The sequence below is a fragment of the Gobio gobio genome (genome assembly GCF_949357685.1).
Source record: "Gobio gobio genome assembly, chromosome: 15".
Classification (NCBI taxonomy): domain Eukaryota; kingdom Metazoa; phylum Chordata; class Actinopteri; order Cypriniformes; family Gobionidae; genus Gobio; species Gobio gobio.
The window spans coordinates 21,057,774-21,078,931 of NC_137108.1; the positions used below are offsets into that span (position 1 = coordinate 21,057,774).

Below are 21,158 nucleotides of genomic sequence, written 5' to 3' on the forward strand. Positions count from 1 at the left end.
AATCACCTTTGTTTGGCCTTCAAGGGCTGTAGTTTGAGCGCGTTCTGACCGTTATGGTCAGAGGCGTGACCTTCTCGGGCAACGTGAGCTAAGCTGCTGTCGAATCACAACACGGGAACCGCTGGCACAATCAGAACTCGATACGTGTTTCTGAAGGAGGGACTTCATAGAACGAGGAAATTCCCAGGCCGTTTTGAGGACAGTGAAAACAGCAGTATACAGATAAGTAAATTGTGTGAAAAATACTGTTTTTTTACACATGAAACATTAACACATGTTATATTGCACACTGTAAACACAATCAAAGCTTCAAAAAAACACGAAAAACAGGACCTTTAAATGAAATTAAATATTGATATTTTTTTTAAACGTTGACAGCCTTAACGTGTTTCTATGAATAATTTTTATTTTTTTAGTCAGGCAACACACTGCTGAGTAGAGTTTGAAAATATGTAATTTTCATCAAGTTTACACAAATAGTATGCATTGTTGTTATGCCAGTAACATGTATTTTCTAGATTTTCTAAATTGCATAAATTAAAAATTCAAGGAATTATCATAAATAAATAAATAAATAAAAAAGGATGTATAGTTACTATACCTTATAGTTAGTATATTAAATAACTTACGCAGTCATTTGAAAACGTTCTGTGGGACGTAAGTTCACAAACCGCGCGCGTGAATCACCGCGTGCGCGCGCTCTCTCTCCCTTTCAAAATGCTCAAATGGTATCACATCAGCGCAACTAATGTGCACTAAAATCGCTGCTCAGTTGACACAGGATTTGCCACTTTGCACAATCGAGGCAGTGTCGCATCATCACTAAAGTTTATCATTTGCATTTATTTTTAAGTCTTGCCAGTGTTCAAACCGCACTCGCGCGCACGGTCTGGAGAGACAGACACACACACACACACACACACACACACACACACACACTCACACACACACACACACACACACACACACACACACACACACACACACACACACACACACACACACACACACACACACACACACACACACACACACACACACACACAGAGGCCATCTCACAAAAAGCTTGCGAGTACAAATTGCGCTGAAATGGTCAGATACACACAAATGTTTGTACTAAATTACCGTCTTGACGAGTATGCACGTAAACCCCGTCGTGACTCGCGAGTGAACGTTTGTGCAACTGCATGTAACCGTATCCGTGTCCGCTCTTAAAGTGACAGCTGTCGAATAAACTGCTGCTGTCTCTGAGTTTCTCTGTCTTGTGTTGTTTGATGAACCTTTATGACACTCACTGCTCTTGAATGACTAACTTTTGCAACTTTAAGTGTAAGGATTAATCTAATTTAATTTATTCAGGGAAGACCAATATTAATTTACATTTGATTTCTTATTAAATGTCTTTAGTATTTCTTACCTCAATACTAATAGACCTACCTGAAAAATTGTTTTTAAAAACAAAAATGCACTGCATTATCAAATATTTAGGTGAGATAATTATATACATTTATTATATACATTTATTTGGGAAAGATGGCCTACAGTAGCCTTAAGTTATCTCATTTTCTAAAATAAACACTTGGTGGTTCTTCAAGATCTTGACTCAGTTAATTTAGAGTTAGTTTCATTTCTACAAATGGTGCAAACTCTGCAAGATTATAGATAAAAGATTGCCATTCCCCTGCCATTCTGTGATCGGCAGTGATCGGCAATCGGCAGATCATGATCTTGGTGATCGGTAATCGGTGATCGGCCCCAAAAATGCATCTCTAGAAAAGACGATGTATGGAGATATGAGGTTTCTGCCTCACAGCTACGATATATAGTAAATCTAAAATGGCCATAATTGAAATAGATAAGAGGTGTGTTTGTACTGTAATGAATGACAATTGCTTATTTTAAATGCGACGCAATGTTATTTTAGCACATTTAGCATCTAGTTAAACTGGACTATAGGTGGTTAATGCTGAAATACTGCACCAAAAAAGTGGCTTAGTGTTTAGTGAGCAGTTTCTTTTTCTCTTTGCAACCGATGAAAACGTTTGCCTACCTTTTCTTTAAATTGCAACCATATGATCGTCTAAATTTAAACAGGATTTCCTGAATGCGGTGACTTTAAGGTCCAAGTGTTAAACATCAGAGGAGGCTGCATATAAATAATCTGTTTATTCATAAACATGAATGATGAGTCTTTTAGGCCCTTATATGTAATGCCTGTCATTTAGCGCATTTGCGGAGAACCTCAGCGGTCAGTGGCAGTGAGATTTAGCGGTGCGGTAATGTACACAACATAGCTCATGGTTGCTGCAGCAGTCGTGAAAAGCACCAATCACCATCAGATGGCTAATTTTCAGAGCCCAGAAACCCCCGCGCTGCCTGCGAGTAAACCGTGGCTTTCCGACAGGGCATAATCCAGATGCCTTAATCATAGTCATTTACTATCACAAACATTTGGCTGTGGAGGAGATGCTCGTTGGGCTGATGGAAAGCCTGAGATCTGGTGCTCTTGGTTTTTTCAGCCGGATGAGCTAATGGTTTATTAGGGTTCGCAGGGTCGGTGTAGATCTTGACGCTGATTTGCTATAATCAACGTGTCTGGAAGTCATGGCTGTATAATGTGAAAACAAGGCCAGACCCCTGATTAAACTTAACGATGCCAACGTGTGGTCCCAATAAAACTGGCCTCCGTTTATTACCATTAGCCCTCACTACAAATAAAGGTATAATGAATTTTCAAACATGTGAAATAAATCTGAAGTAATGGTCTCGCACAGGGTTTCTGGGGGCATTAGTAATGAGCAGAACCCTAAACAGCCCTGATTGTGAGGTGACTTAAGCAGAAAACTTTCACTAGCAAACTCGCCCCAATCGCCACCCTAGAGTAATATTTAAAAGCGCATTGCGGTTTTGCCCAGATTGTAGACATGTAAGTTAATGGAGGTTGGAGTTGTTTACTTAGTTTTGTGAGCTTTCAGAGTAAATCACTAAATTAGGTCTGGGTTTCGAATAAGAAAGCCATAGAATGCGTCATGTCCTGTATAATACAGTACATGTGCTCATTGTGCTGTTTAACGAATATGAGTTTTTTCAATGGCCGACGTTAATATCTAGAAAAGTGGTTGTAAATATTATTCAGTTTCGTAATTAATAAAATGTACAGTTAGCTAATGAGGCAAAACGTTATTTACTCAAGTCAGTACAAGCAAACCTCTTTTCTATAAATTGTTTAATAGTTTTCACAATGGTGATTGGTGCCTTATTTAATCAGGTATGCTGAGTGCTTAGTAGGGCACACTCAAAAATACTGATCTAAAACAGAGACGATAAATTCGGGACACCATAGTCTCGCGTAGCCAGACCTTCAGACTGACGACAGAAGGTCTGGACTCTATCGCAGCTTTTATTATTCAAGGGTTGCCCAAGAGGACATTTGACTGAGACATGTAACGCAACCAATCATAGTTGTTTTTTTTTCCATGTCATGTTTATAGGCGTGAAAATGTAAAGTCGATGTTCCTGCAATAACAGACCGCCGTGCGACGGCATTTGTTTCCAGGCGGAATGTTAAAGAACGCAACACACGTCTCGTAGACATCCTGTAGAATTCAACCAAACAGATTATGGCCCTGTCCCAAATGGCACGCTTCATATGCACTTTCTGTCTTGTGGACTTACAATGGCCGCTGTGTGCGCGTGTCCGTTAAGTGTCCCAGTTGTCATTTTAGGTCTCAGAAGGGTGCTCGTGAGCGCCCCCTTTGAGGTCGATATGCGCCCTCGATGCGCACTTCTGCCGAGCCCACACTGGTGCGAGCTACGCAGCGGACTTCTTCCAGGCAGTCAAAGCGGCATTACATCGTGAAAGTGCGGACTCTGAGGAAGACCGTGAGGGTTTAGGGTGCCATTTGGGACAGGGCCTATGACTTCGAAACTCCTGAAGTGTTTCCAGATAAGTGTGCCATATGCATCAGACGTTCAGCCAATGGTCCATGGGCATGACGTCTGAGGCTGAGACTAGGAACACCATGGCAGGCGTCGACTTAAATGTATGCCAGAAGTATTTTTTTAAAATAAAGAATTAAAAATAAGTAGAATATAATAGATACGTATAAGTATCATAAATAATAGGGATGCCACAATTCTCAATATAATATTGAACCGTTCGGTACGGCATTCACGGTTCAATACGTGCTTGTGAATTGCGGTTTTCTCGGTTTTGCATTTAAATAATTATTTTTCTACAAATTCTATCATTTGCCTCCATCCCAATTTACTGAACAACGCGACATACATTCACATCACACGTTAGTGGTAGAGTTATACTCACGGAACACTATAGTTATTCACAATCACCAAACAACAAAAGCAAATAGAAAATCACTTGCTGCTCTTGACTGAAAAACTGTAATACAGCAGCTTTAATAAGAATCAATGTATATTTTATAGTGAAGTCTATGTAGTGTTTTATTTTTACATTTATTCATTCAATTTCATACTTAAATGCTGCAAACAGGGGTAGACTTAGCTCTGAGCTGCCAGTGAAAATCTTTATATATATATATATTTATATTATATTATACAATACACTAGGAATGTGTACAAGGTTTTTTTTAAAGTAATGTTCTAAGTTCAAGTAAGGTTTTTCAATTATTTTAAGTAAAATAAAGAAAGAGTATTGCAATAAAAAATAGTCTTTTTTTCTCCTTAACCTCTTGCTGTTCCTGTCGTTTAAGAATAGAATAGAAAAAAAACTGATGTGACAAGCCATCAGAACCGAACCGAAACGAAAACCGTGGTTAAAAACCGAGGTGTGTATTGAACCGTGGACTAACTGTATTGTTGCATCCCTAATAAATAAAGTAAGTATAATATAATACATATATAATACTTATAATATTATAAATATATTATACTTACAGTGTAATATAGTAAATATATTATAGTTTTATATTATAAATATGATGTAATAAATATACAAATAAGTGGTCTTCTAAATAAAATATAAGTGTTCTTAAAAATTTTTTATATAATGCAAATTTAAACTATCGATGAACAACCTTGGATAGTTACAGTGTACAGTAGGTTTTTCATTTGATTTAGAGTACGTTTACATGACAATGATGTACTAAAAGCGAAAACAAAATTCCTTTGTGTTTTACACGTACTATGACGACAACGTTGTCAAAACGACCCCCGTTCACACAGATCCGCAAAAATGACTAAAATGCTGTATTCTGCTGCCCGGCCAGTCATTGGCAATGTCACTTTTAAAAGAAAAACTCTGCGCCTATAGACTGAACATGCAATAGACATGCGCATGACATAGCTGTTTGCACAAATTCACGTTTTTTGTTGTTTACATAGAGATCATAACAGTAACATTTTCAAAAACGTGCACTTTGAAACCGATTTTCAAAAGTGTGTTTTCAGGCCCCCAAACGGTGGGTAAATAAACGGCCAAAACGCATATGAAGTTTTCAGTTTTTAGTTGAAAACTTTGTTGTGTAAACTGCCCCTCAGTCTAGTTAGTTTTTATGAAAGATTTTCTGTGATTTTCAGTGATCTGCCAGCAACAGCACATTTTTCATCTTGGGAAAAGCTTTATGTTAACCTCAAATGACAAGGGAATTTATTAGGGGTGCTCCGATTGATCGGCAACCGATCTCTATCTGCCGATAATCGCTTTGGGATGATTGACCGGTGGTCTCTAAAAAGGCTGATCTCATGAACCGATCTCATGGCTGACGACACATAAAACCCCTTGCCTGCCGTGAGAGCTAGGACATGATATGCAGCGACACCGTCTCATTCTCTTTCCGGCTCGGGTAAAATAATTATAATTATTGAAGGTGAGGTAAAATTCATATTTCTATATTAAATAACTTACGCAGTCATTTGAAAACTTTCTGTGAGACGTAAGTTCACAAACAGCGTGAGTGAATCACCGCGTGCGCGCGCTCTCTCTTTCCCTCAAAATGCTCAAATGGCTTCACATCAGCGCATCGCATCTGCACTAAAATCGAGATGCACAGTTGACACAGGATTTGCCACTTGCACAATCGGGGCAGTGTCGCATCGTCACTAAAGTTTATCATTTGCATTTATTTTTAAGTCTTGCCAGTGTTCAAACCGCTCAGCACTCGCGCACTCTCCAGACCGTGAGCACACACACACACACACACACACACACACACACACACACACACACACACACACACACACACACACACACACACACACACACACACACACACACACACACACACACACACACACACACACACACACACACACACACACACACACACACACACACACACACACACACACACACACACACACACACACACACACACACATTTTGTGAAATGTGAGGACATTCCATAGTCGTAATGGTTTTTATACCGTACAAACCGTATTTTCTATCCCCTTACACTGCCCCTGCCCCTAAACCTACCCCTCACAGGAGACTGTGCAGTTTACTTTCTGTGAAAAAAACCTTGTTCTGTATGATTTATAAGCATTTTGAAAAGTGAGGACATGGGGAACGTCCTCCTATTTCACCCTCTTTTTGTAATACCTATGTCATACCCATATCATTATAAACATTTGTGTCCTGATATTTCACAAAAACATGCCCACCACACACACACACACACACACACACACAGGCCATCTCACAAAAAGCTTTCGAGTACAAATTGCGCTGAAATGGTCAGATACACACAAATGTATGTACTAAATTACCGTCTTGACGAGTATGCACATTATATACATTTGCACATTATATACATTTATTATATACATTTATTTGGGAAAGATGGCCTACAGTAGTCTTAAGTTATCTCATTTTCTAAAATAAACACTTGGTGGTTCTTCAAGATCTTGAGCCTATTTCTACATTTTTTTTTCTCAATACAGTTAATTTAGTTAGTTTCATTTCTACAAATGGTGCAAACTCAGCAAGATTATAGATAAAAGATTCCCATTCACTTGCCATTCTGTGATCGGCAGTGATCGGCAATCGGCAGATCATGATCTTGGTAATCGGTGATCGGCCCCAAAAATGCTGATCGGAGCATCTCTAGAATTTATAGACATTTATAGTGTTAATATTAATTAGCGAGTCAACAAATTCATTCTCTCAAATGGCTTGGGTTGGGTATGCAGAACATTCGCAGATAGGGACTTCATGCCCTTGAGTTTTTATGCTTATATTATGTATGTTTATCTGTCTATATTTGTCCATGTTTATGTCTGCCCAACTGCCCTGTTTTGCATCTTTAGTTTTTTGTGTTTTTTTGTTTCGTGCCATTATGTGATTTGCATGATTCCTTTGAATCAAATTCAACAGAACACAGACAAAATGTGCAAAAAACAACAATGACGCTATAAATAGCCAGAAATCATTTTGAGTGAATTCTTCCCACTGTTTATAATGAAACATTGAAATTAATTTTATCAGTGCTTACGTCTTGCTTACAGTGACAGTTTTTGCACCAGATGAGATCATTAACACCGCCCACTATTTGTGCATGCCCCCATATGACCATCACTCTGGGCTCTCTGTGAACGTCTGCTGTTACAGATACTCACTGAGGTCAGGTAGGACAGTCTGATGCAGGGCTGTAACCACCATAGATATTAAGGGGGACAAGTCCCCCCCAATAATTAGAAATGGCCAAATTGTCCCCTCCAATATTTGAAATTCTTGCACTGCTCTGCTGCACTTCATTATGCATTATGCAGACAAAAAGGTTTAAAAGTTACATTTTAGTCTGGTTTGCCTCAGTGGTCTAACAGCGCTCGTCAATGTCAAAATGATTGAGATGACCAATCAAATCAAAGTAGGCGGGGTTTACGTTCCCTTTTGGCTCATGCACAGTCTTCACACACAGACGAGCGCGTCAATCTATCGTTTAATGCTGTTGCGGAGAGAGACTATTTTTTTTCGGTGAAATCACAAAACAAAATGCACACAAACGTGTCCCTGCTCTTAATATACAATCAATGATGAACATCTTTGATTTTAATGAAGAATAAAAAAAAAAACTATATTAGAGCGGATTAGAACCTGGAACCTTTGACACGGTTTACAAAAATTCTTCCTCCAGCCCACTAGGGAATTCAAATGTCAACAGCAGATCTATGTATTTATTCACTACTGCGAAGAATCTCGGGACTAATGATATATTTGACGCAAATTGATGCAAATATTGTTTGCAAAGAGTCCCAAAAGGATTATTTCCCAACTAGAATTAGACCTAGAATTTCATTCACTGTTTTGTTTCTTTATGCTTTATAAAAATAAAAAAATTGCAATGGTTACAGGCCTTGGTCTGATGTTCAAGAAATGACCCATAGAGTAGCAACTTATCCTACAGTTGACAAGCTTTTGGAGATTTTTGTCTGTTCAGCAAGCTATTATGGAAACATCAGCTTTCACTTGACCCTGTGCGATTTGCAGTTAACTTTGAGCTGTGATTTATGATCCTTTAAATTTTACATGATGAATTTGTCACTTTTGGCCTATTTTTTGATGCTTTGAAAGCTTTGAAAGACACTGTGTGTGAGGAGACTCTATAAGTTGTAAATTTTCTATAATTCCTAGTGCCTTTCCAAGAAGTAAACAATGTTAGGGCAGGAAAAAGCGGGACAATCTAAGGACCTAAACTGAGTTCACCGCTCTTGGGCCAGTCATTGCGGTAACTACTTTTTAATTACGCTGCACTGGTCTGTGTACTTTTCCTTTGCTATTTTAATTTTCAATTTTTCATTCCAGGATTGTCATAAAAGCATGGTTGTGTTGAGTCTTGAGTCTGTGTTTGAGGTAGATTGAAAATGTGAAAGAACATGCAGAATCTGTCTTCAAGTGTACATTTTCCAGAACTCTGGCCTTATTAGTCTTAGCACTCAAGCAAGTCGAGTTCCTCGACCTCGAATGTTTTTTTTCTTGTATTGAAAAAACATTATTCCACATCTTTTTCAATGTCCTCCTCAAAGCCATGTGCAAATATAAAACTATGAAATTGCAGATAACTGTCCGCAGTTTCAAATCAGCAGGAAACAGTAGTCACCGTGGACAGATGTCTACTGGAGACATTATAAATTCTGTGCTAATGTTTCCACCAGCCAGATGTTCAGCGTGAACACTGAAGAGATAATGAAATACATTCATGTCCAATCTCTCCCTATCATAGTCGTATCACATTCTTGGCATTGTCAAACACGCACAAGGAATAGACGCTTTAAGTAAAGAGGGAATACAGAAGCCCCATAAAGGTGATGCCTTTTCTGCCTCGGCTGGATTACTGTGTTCTGACAGCCTCAGACGACTATATTCTCTCATGTCACAAAAAGTATTCACATCCAGAGAGCTGGAGTCCTACAGCTGATGAAGTCAACTCTGACCCAACTCTGAACTCTCACCAGGAACATGAATGAATAGTTTCAGTAATTGAAGTAATTTCAGAGTAAGTACACGTGTCTTTAAAGAACGCATTATCCAAGACTTATTGTTTATTGCTAGCTGCTATCTGATAAACATCTTCAAAAGAGTGGATTTTAAATTATGAACCATGAAAACATCTGCTGAATATCATTCTTGCATCTGACAGGGAACTTTTTAGAGATGTATTGCAAATGAGAAAATGCTCTAAAAATGACATCTTCCAGATGTAAACACATCGAAGAGACATCTGGGTGCAGTACATGTGCGATTAGGGTTGATAAAATATATTTTTCACTGTGATGGATAAGGTTATGTGTGCGAAACAGAATGTAGAGGGTGAATTCAGTTATCAGTCAATGTCATTCTTTTCAGCAAAAACACGCAGACTTTCTATGTAAATGTGAAAGGCTTTAGTATGTGCCTTTTTCACAAACACTATTTGCTTTTAATAATCCATTTTAGTCAAAATGTTGCCATGGTCAGTCATTGAAATTTTCCATAATCAGACTATAATATAATAATTTTTTTAATAATATTAGAATAATATAGTAATTTTGTAGCCTGGATGCCAGCCGAACTTAGCCCAGCCCACAACATTTGAGGTCGGGAAGTTATGTTCGGTCTGGACTTGATCGGTTGTGGAGCAACTATGCTCGAACCAGAGTTGTTCGGACCAATGAAATTGTCAGGACGGGCTTTATACGATGATGGACAGATAACGCAATCATGCACGTCACCAAAGAGCGCTTGGGTTGAATTCGTTCTAATCCTAAACGGAGAACTTGTTCGTATATGCATTCACCTTTACTATTTCTCTCAAAAATTATGATCGTATTGGTAAGAACTCTGTGTATCCTTAAATTATTTTTTAAAACACCAGCAAAGATTGTTTACACTCATCATCTTCTTCTTCTACTTCTTCCAGCGTGCGTACAGTTGAGTTCTGTTGACAACTAGGGATGAAACGGTATATGGAAATTTCACATCACGATTATAGTGACCCAAATTATCACGGTTATCAATATTATCATGGTTTTGTTCAAATGAGATGAAAATGTTCAAAAAGAACAGATGCACACACACGCAGTTTTGTCGTCTGCCACTTTAAATGCTTGAGCTCTTTAAAGCAGGATGGATTTTGATTGGCTGTCAATGTTTTGGCTGGAAAAAAATCACTCTGAAAGTGATTCCAGTGATATTGTTTCTCTGTGCTGTTATTGTTATAGTTAATTAATAAATAATAACTATATCGTTATAGTTATCGTTCTTGGTGTGAACAGCCCTTAATGCGTTCAGCAACATAACAGATTATTTTAAAAACACATTTTATTGTATTTTTATATTCTGACCACTTTTATTTCCTGACCCCCAGTGCCATGTATGCTATGCGAAATATCTCTTAACATTACAGGTTATATTACCTAGTGTAAAACTATTTTTAATTGAAAGAAATGTTAAAAAGAAAATTTGTACTTTTTGTCTGTTCACGTGACTACATTATGTAGAATAGAGAAACTATTAATGTAGTAGTTGTTTAAGCAAATTAATTAAACTGAAAAGTAACATGCAACTCAAATATGTCTTACTTTGGCTGTTACATCAAAAAAGTAATCTGATTACATAATGCATGTTACTTGTAATGCCGTACCTCCGACGCTGGCCACAAATTTACAGAGTCTGTGGGATAGTTCAGAGAAAATGTGGTTTGAAGGATTAAAAAATAATGAGAATAAATACAATAATAATAATATTATTATTATATAAATAATAAAATAAATATAAAAAGCTCAAATTTACAGAAACTGTCAGTTTCATTCTACTTTTGAAACACTTTTTGACACTTAAATTCATTTTCGAAAATTAAATGTTTTTTTTTTGCAGATCAGATACAAAAAGAGAGAAAAATAGTAATACAAAAAGATTCCACATTACTATTTTTCTCATATTCAAAATAATATTTTTCACTGTATAATTTGGTCTTCATACATGAAACTATATAGCTACCTTTATATATATATTTAGAAGGGCAAAACCACCGATTTAAGGGATTCACTCCAGCATTTAAATGTGAATGTTACTCACAAAATTTTGCGGTGTGTATGTGGCCTACCCGATTTGCATAATTCCTTTATTGAAGTGGTTGCTAAAGCAACGCAGACCTTGAATGCAAATAAACAATGCTACAAGCTAGTGCGATTAATTCTTTTTAGTCTGTGTGTGTGTGTGTGTGTGTGTGTGTGTGTGTGTGTGTGTGTGTGTGTGTGTGTGTGTGTGTGTTTATTATTACTCTTACATTGACCTTCTGTAAGTGACTTGAAAGTGAATGTCTTTAAAGATTTGGCTGTTGGGTTGATGGCCACAGTCTTCTAGTCTGAACATGTGTAACAATGGATGGATTATGTCCTTTCAGAGAGCGCAGACTGGGAAGCAGAGACTTACAAACAGTTAAATGATGACAGACACATGACATGGTGTACGGCCTATCCACACACACACACACACACACACATAAAAACACATTTGTCCAGACACATTCACAGCATCTCCACCGGACCATCTGGTTTCCATTGTAACCCCCTCTGCGTCCCTCACTGCTTAAAGAGGAAAAGATTAAAACTGTCTACATGTTCATCCGCGAAGGTATTTTTATCTGAGCGTTCAGCAGTAACCTGACTCTGTTTGTCTCACTGGTCTCCTTCCTATCTCACGTTTTCTCTCTCGTCATTCTCTCACTCAAGTTCTCACACTGTTTTTTTCTCTCTCTCTCCCTCATTTTCTTAAACAGGGTATCCTCTCATTAGACCCCTTAGCCTTCTTAACACTAATTGCAATTCTGCAATTCTGCAACCCTGACCTAAAAAAGACAATGGCAAGGAAAATAGAGCTAGAAGTTCAAGCCTAATTTCCAACCCCAAGAAGGAAGCAGGGTATTACAGGCTCTAGAATAGGCCAAAAGTGCCTGTTTCCCAGTATTCACTTTATGGAAGTCCAATTAGATCCTTATAATGGAAGTCTCACAGTGCCTGCATTTTGCCATAATGAATGTATGTCATTAGGGCTTCATTCAACTAGAATAAATAACTTTATTTTATTTAAATGCATCTGAAAAAGTAAGAAATAACAAATACATATACACATTGCATATATGTATATATACTACATTTGGAGTTGGTGCGATTTTTACAAAAATATTTTTGAAAGACGATATTATATAAATAATATATAAATATTTGTCTTTTTTAAGTCTCTAATGCTCACCAAGTCTGCATTTTTATTTCAATAAAATTGAGATATTTTAACAATTTTAAATAACTGTTTCTATTCTAATATATTTTAAAATGTTACTTATCTCTGTGATGGCAAAGCTGAAATTTCAGCATCATTACTCCAGTCTTCAGTGTCACATGATCCTTCAGAAATCATTCTAAAAATATGATGCTGATTTGGTGCTCAAGAAACATTTCTTATTATTATCCAACGTGATCTCACGAGAATATGCCTGTATTTTTACTTAAAGTGTAGTTCTACCACATTTACTACACATATTAAAATGTAAATTATTTACATATGAACAAATTTGCCGATGTACACATGTGTAAGTATTCCTATTTATGAATATTAAAATTGTGGCATTAATGTCTTACCTCTATTGTATTCAATTGTCTTATCAATTACATGTTTTCAGTTGCATTTATTAATCTACTGAAGAAACATGCCGTATTTCAGTCGATTTACGTTTGAAATTGGGAAATGCGTGCCTTCACGAAGTTAAATAACTTAAATTCTGCTCTGTACCTCATACAAAACTATTATATATAGCCAGAGACGACTGTGACTGCAACACATCATCATTTGAATGACATTTCCGCACATTTTATTTTATTGTGATTACACTTGTCTGTCTGTTATGTTTTTCTTCTGTAACTGTACATAGTTTTAAGAAATGGTTATGGGTAGGTTTAGGGGTGGGAGTAGGATTAGTTTCTCAAAATATATTTTTAATGCTATATTGCTCCTAAAATTGTCATTTTCCTACACTTCTCTATCCATAATGTTTTATTCTTTTTCATTTATCTATAAAATAGTAAAAGGGAAATTACACAGATATCTTTGATATGAAAGATTCATAAATATTTAACGTTTTGTAGCTGTAGAAACGTAATAATGCGATGTTAAAAATGTTACCAATACATCCGTATTGTACGTTTCAGCATCTATCTAAACGTACAAAAAAGTTTATTTTGTGTTTTTGAAAGTTACGCATTAATACCCATGTATTAACAATATTAAGGATGAATGGATGTATAGAAAGTTTAAAATAACAGTTTTTTATTTGAAAAAGAAATAATATATGACAGAATAAATACTCTCACTTTTGATCAAAGTAATGCTTCATTGCTGGGTGAGTAAATGAGACCAACGTTTTCTTTTCTTTTATTAGTATTTCCCATTGGCTCTGCAGACTTTGAATGGTTTTGATGATGCAGCAGATTTTATTTGTTGTTTTTAAATTCCTCTGCTGTTCCAGTGAATGACAAATGAACAGCAATTACAGCAATTCCTATCTGGGCTTTCACAGGTGTAGGCATTGTCGTTGGCGGTTCACCAAGGTAAAATCACCCACTGCTGCAGTATTAGCCTAATTATCCTGACATTTGAAATAGAATTTTCCACGATTAGCCCCAAAAAAACTTGGATTACTCAATAAGTTGTTCAAAGATCCTCAGCCTGCGGAATTAACTTTAACTTATTTTTCTGCAGCAATTTATTCCCCCTCTGATGTTTCAAGACTCTTACGGGAAGTCAAATCTTCCTTTACATTAATAATGTCGAAATTACTCTAAGTTAGAGACTCTGCGGCAGCTGGAGAGACTTTGAAAATACTGCTATTTGGCCAAAATATGTTGGACACAGTGCAGGTGGTAGCCGGACATAATATGACCTCTCCAAATGTGTTTCGAATATTTTTGAACTAATCAATGAACTTTATAATTGTTTTGGGCGCCTTTATATATGTTGAATGTCCAAGGTTGGTAGGTAGATCTCTGTTAACCACACCTGGCTTATAGGCAGCACAATGGGTTTCTTTAGGCAATTTGATTTGATTTCCTCATCTGTTGATTTCCTGTTGCTTCATTGTCAAGCCAAACAAATACTCAGCCCAAGGGACTTGGCAGAAAGATAGAATGGGAAAATTGTCCTGTGCTTTAGTTGCATTGCCTTAATTTACCTCAAACACCTGGCATTCAAACACTATAGACCTGTTTACACCATTTTTAATGCAACAAAACAACACCAAGTATAAAACGTTTATAATTATAAGTATAATTGTTTGAAAAACTCCTGAATACCTTAAAAGGGTTAGTTCACCCAAAAATGAAAATTACCCCATGATCTACTCAAGTCATCGGTCAAGTCATTCTAGGTGTAAATTACATTCTTCTTTCACATTAATACAATCAGAGTTGTATTAAAAACTAGGGCTGGGTATTGACACAAATTTCCCAATTCGATTCGATTTCGATTCACAAGCTTTCGATTCGATTTTCGATTCAATTCAATATCGATTATTTTGGATATGTATCAGGTATAATACATGGAAAATGTTCTCAAGGAAAACTAATTTCTGAACTAATGTTGTAAACTATGGGAGTCAGTTGATACTACATTAGCCTACTAATATTGAAGGTAAAATTAACGGATTTGTATACAAACACTTAAATGACACTAAATTATGTTTTTTTTATATAATAATTAAGTTATAATATTAACTTTTCAATTACATAATCATAATTCTACTCCAATTAGTTTTTTTGAAATATAAACATTTAAAGTGTGGCATAAAAACTTGCCAGATTTATTAAATATTGAAGAACAGTGAGCAAGATGGCGGCGCGAGTAGTTCGCGAGGCTCCGGGTCTCTCCAGATTCTGCAATTTTGCGGTATTTTTCCTGCTCATCTCGGGTCTGTTCGTTCAGAATAGTTGTGCCTTAACATCGTACACCCGTGGTGAGATTTTGGATATTGGTTTGCGAATTTCCGACAGTTTTATGGACAATCTTCGACTCCTTCCTGAGATCGCTAGAACACCCGAGGCTATGCACTCTGCCCGGCCGGGCGGAAGTGCTCGCAGGCGGCGCCGAGATCGTAAACAAAGGCGGGGAAGACGCGGTGGTCTGAGAGCTAAGCTAAGGCTAAAGCTAAGGCTTACCCCACATCGGCTCTCTTTACCCAGTATTTTCCTTGCCAATGTACGGTCGCTAGTGAACAAAATGGAGGAGATTCGACTCAGCATCACACACAGCAAGAAACTTTTGAACTGTAACGTCCTAATCTTCACGGAAACCTGGCTAAACGGCGGAATACCGGACACCGCTATTGAGCTAGCGGGATGCCACACGCTCCGGGCGGATAGAACATTAGATGGCTCCGGTAAGACCAGAGGTGGTGGATTGTGCATTTACATTAACAAAGCCTGGTGCACAAACTCTGTTATTGTTGGGAGTCATTGTTCAGCTAACCTGGAGTTTCTCATGGTTAAATGTAGACCGTTTTATCTGTCGCGAGAGTTCACTTCCACCATTATAACTGCAGCCTATATTCCCCCGGATGCTGATGCCAAGCTTGCTATGAAAGAACTTCATGCAGCCATCAGTAAACAACAGACTGATCACCCGGAAGCTGCTTTTATTGTTGCAGGTGACTTTAATCATTCAAACTTAAAGTCAGTGCTACCCAAGTTTCACCAGCATGTTTCCTGCCACACCAGAGGAAACAAAACCTTAGACCACGTGTACACAAACATGGCGGGAGCTTACGTTGCGACACCCCTCCCCCACCTGGGACAGTCAGACCACATCTCTTTGTTCCTCATCCCCAAATATTCACCCCTCATCAACCGTGTGAAGCCATCAGTGAAGACCATCAAGGTGTGGCCTGCGGGGGTTGATTCCACACTCCAGGAAAGGTTTCTACACACAGACTGGAGTATGTTTGCTTCTCAAGCCACCAGTGGCGCTCACACGGACATTGACTCCTACACCTCCTCTGTATTGGATCATATCAATACCACCATTGACAGTGTTACAACCCAGAAACAGATCACCACATACCCAAATCAGAAGCCATGGATGAACAGGGAAGTGCGACTCCTGCTGAAGTCACGCAATACTGCCTTCAGATCAGGAGATGCACAAGCCTACAGCGCATCCAGAGCAAACCTGAAGAGGGGCATCAAAAAGGCCAAGCACTGCTACAAGCTAAAGATAGAGGGTCAGTTTTCCAACTCTGACCCTCGACGCATGTGGCAGGGCATCCAGGCCATCAGTGACTACAAACCCACCCACTCCACCCCCGCAGCCACTGATGTCAACTTCCTGAACGAGCTAAATCACTTTTACGCTCGTTTTGAAAGAGACAACAGAGAAACTGCCACCAAGCTCAAACCCTCAGCTGACCCACCAATCACACTCTCCTCCACAGATGTCTGCAAGTCACTGAGCCGGATCAGCGCGCACAAGGCTGCTGGACCAGACAACATCCCTGGTCGTGTTCTCAGGGCATGTGCGGAGCAGCTCGCTGAGGTTTTTACAGACATTTTCAACCTGTCTCTTGCCCAAGCAGCTGTACCTTCATGCTTTAAACGCACGTCCATTGTGCCAGTGCCAAAACACTCTAACCCGAGGTGCCCTAATGACTACCGCCCTGTAGCACTCACACCCATCGTCATGAAGTGCTTTGAGCGGCTGGTCCTGGAACACCTAAAAGACTCTCTACCATCCACATTGGACTCACACCAGTTTGCCTACCGCAGCAATAGGAGCACAGAGGATGCCGTTTCCATGGCACTGCACTCTGTGCTCACTCACCTGGACAATAAGAACACTTACGCACGCATGCTGTTTGTTGACTTCAGCTCAGCATTCAACACTGTCATCCCAACCAAGTTAATAGCCAAACTTGTAGACCTGGGCATCAATACCTCAATGTGCAACTGGATTTTGGACTTCCTAACTGACAGACCCCAGAATGTTCATTCAGGATCCACCTGCTCCACATCCATCACACTCAACACTGGTGTACCACAGGGCTGTGTGCTAAGCCCGTTTCTCTACTCCCTCTTCACCGCCGACTGCAAGCCTGTGTATGGATCTAATTCTATCGTCAAGTTTGCGGACGACACAACGGTGATTGGTCTCATCAGCAACAACGATGAGACTGCCTATAGGGAGGAGATCCAGCACCTGGCCACATGGTGCGCTGATAATAACCTGCTCCTCAACACCACCAAAACGAAGGAGCTCATCGTGGACTTCAGGAAGGAGTCAAGAGGCACACACGACACCATCCACATCAATGGAATGGCTGTTGAACGTGTCTCCAGTTTCAAGTTCCTGGGGATCCACATCTCGGCGGACATGTCGTGGACGACCAACACCTCCAGCCTGGTCAAGAAGGCTCACCAGCGCCTCTTCTTCCTGAGGACACTGAGGAAGAATCAGCTCTCCTCGGCTATCCTGGTGAACTTCTATCGCTGCGCAATAGAAAGCATCCTGACCAACTGTGTGGCAGTATGGTATGGGAGCTGCTCTGTTGCGGAGCGCAAGGCACTGCAGCGGGTGGTGAAAACTGCCCAGCGCATCACAGGGACTCCACTGCCTGCCATCGAACACATCCAGAGGAAACGCTGCCTGCATCGAGCTCGCAGCATCCTCAAGGACTCCTCTCACCCAGCCCACAGACTGTTTTCTCTCCTGCCCTCCGGCAGGCGTTTCAGGATCCACCGGACCAGGACTAGCAGACTTAAGAACAGTTTTTTCCCCAGAGCTGTCTCCTTACTGAACTCAAACCCCCGCTGATCCACTCCCCTCATATACTGATAACTCTCCTACCTCACATCCACCTTCACTTTGTTATTTGCACTACCGACTCTTTATTACAGTAACAACTGTTTACTTATTCATTTTGCACTACCACACCGTAACTGGATTATGCTCATTTGCACTGCCGACTGTTATTTACAGTACCTACTGTTTACATTTGTATTTTGCACCGTACTTCTAACTGTAATATGCAATCACTTCCACTGCACTTTTACACTTTTTTTCGGATAGCTTCTGTCCATAATTTATTGCACTACCTTAATCCACTGCCATATTCCTCATTTTAGCCTAACATATCATTGTATACCTCTATCTGTAAAATTCTGTTTATAGTAATAGCCATCTGTATATTATATTATATTCATAGTACATATCCACCTGTAAATTCTGTTTATAGTATTAACCATCTGTATATTATTCACTGTACATATTCACCTGTAAATTCTGTTTATAGTAATAACCATCTCTCTATTTATAGACATATTTATATATACTCAGTACATATCCATGTCCTGCACTTATGCAAACGTTGTATATCCTGCACTTGCTGCTATTGCACTTCTGGTTAGACCTAAACTGCATTTCGTTGCCTTGTACTTGTACTTGTGTAATGACAATAAAGTTGAATCTAATCTAATCTAATCTAATCTAAACATTGACAATGAATAGCCTTTGTAATGTGGTGCATATAATTAGCAAAATGCTCCTCTCTAGAGTTAATTTTTCTAGCTGACTAACGAGTTTATGGACACTGGATATGTTTTTTCTGAGGTAACTGTGACGTTACGTGACATTGTGTTTTACTTACATCTTTCTGCGGTTGAAACACTGATTGAGCAATTCTATGTGACATGATACGGATTTCGGTAAGTTGTCCTGTATCTTTTAACACCCTTTCAGAAGCTCATTCGTGTTTATTTCGCGCTGTTACTGATATTAAGGCGGAAGAGAAGAACCGTTCATGTTTACTCCGCGCTGCTGCTGGTTCTCTTGAGCTGAGCTGCGGCAGAGCGATCTCACGCCACAGCGCCAAAACGGTATGTTTTTGAATTTCGTAAAACAAAAAAAAACATAGACTAATCGATTCTTGGGATTTAAGAATCGATATTGTTTTGGAAAAGTGAGAATCGATTAAAATCGAGAAATCAATATTTTTTACCCAGCCCTATTAAAAACTATACTGGCTCTTCAAAGCTTTATAATGGCAGTGAATGGCTGTTTCTGTTTTGAAGTCCATAAAAGTGCATCTATCCATCATATATCTGCATGGCTCCAGGGGGTTAATGAAGCAAACCAATGCGTTTGTGTAAGAAAAATATCCAGATTTAAAACTTTACAAATTGTAATCTCTAACTTCCGCTAACTGTCGTACGTGCGTTCATGAGAGACTGACGTTCCAGCAAATGACGTAGGTCGTAGGCGTAGCGTAAGTTCCGGTGACTAGCGTGGAAGCGCAGAGGATCGAGCAAAACAAAACTTGAAACAGAAACAGCCATTTACTGCCATTATAAAGCTTGGAAGAGCCACAACATTTTTTAATATAACTCTGATCGTATTCGTCTGAAAGAAGAATGTCATATACACCTAGAGGGCGTGTAAATAATGGGGTAATTTTCATTTTTGGGTGAACTATCCCCTTAATGAATAGATCATATTCAAACAAATATGAAGTGTACCCTAACCTAGCCATATTTCAGTCTTCTATTTAAAAACATATTTTGAAAATTCAAACTTCCCATCAACAGGCCTTATGTAAGAACTCTATCCATCAATGTATTCAAATGTAAGCAAAACATAAATCCAAACACAGAGTGAGGATTTGAATAATGGGAAAAAGCAGTTTGTTTTTTTACAGTTCTGTTCTTGCTATCAAGACGTGACCTGGAATAATTGACACAAAGCAGACAGTGGCGTTAGGCGATGTGTTACACTGTAGCCATTACTCTCCCATCGGGTGTCCATTTATCAGAATTTGTTGTGTTGAAGGGCAAGTTGCTGTTTTTAGGATTAATGTAATAGGCCCGACTGAGTGTTTGAGATTATACTTAGAGCTGAAGTGCGTCAGTCACCTCAAATACTCATTCTATCTTTGCTACAGTTTAAATATATACAGAAAAAAATATTTTGGTACGGCTATTTTATGACAAAACAGAAAAATCAATGAAATTACACTTTTTTTATTGTGCTGATCTATTAATAAATATTCAATAATACATAAAACCTACATTACATTCTTCTGTGATGTTTTAATTTGTGAATTAAAATAAATTTAGATATTTCTTGGGGCATGAATTAATGTTGTTATCGCTAACTAAAACTATAACAATTGTTTTCGGTAATTGATGGCCTAATTGATGATGAAAAACTTAAATAATGTGTTGCCTTAAAGCAACACTATGTAACTTTTGGCGCTCTAGCGGTTAATAAACAAAACTGCTTGTGTCTTGCGTAAGAACATTGTAGCCAGAGCTACTTCTCTCTGTTTTTGTCTATGACAAGTCACGGAGGTACTGGGCTACTCCACAGCGGTGCGACCCGAACCGGACTAATGAATATAAACACTTATTAAGTGTAGCACAGTGACAAAAAAAACGATTCGAAAAATGGATTGATGATGTACTCACTCATTATATAAATTGTGTAAATTTTGGGCACAAGAAAGTTGCATATGTGCAGCTTTAACAACTAACTGAAAGTAAGGTGGTACTAAAATTACTAAAATTAAAACTTAAATAAAAAATTATTAAAGCCAAAGAGAAATATTACAAATAAAAAAGTGACAAGCACATAACAAAATTATTAAAACTTTAAAAGAAAATTGAAAATA

General features: G+C 38.4%; 1 protein-coding gene across 3 annotated transcripts in view; it reads left to right on the forward strand.

The window, feature by feature from the left end:
• fhod3b (formin homology 2 domain containing 3b) overlaps window positions 1-21,158 on the forward strand; it is a 250,841-nt gene that overhangs the window by 42,924 nt on the left and 186,759 nt on the right. The gene's annotated exons all lie outside the window — the stretch shown is intronic.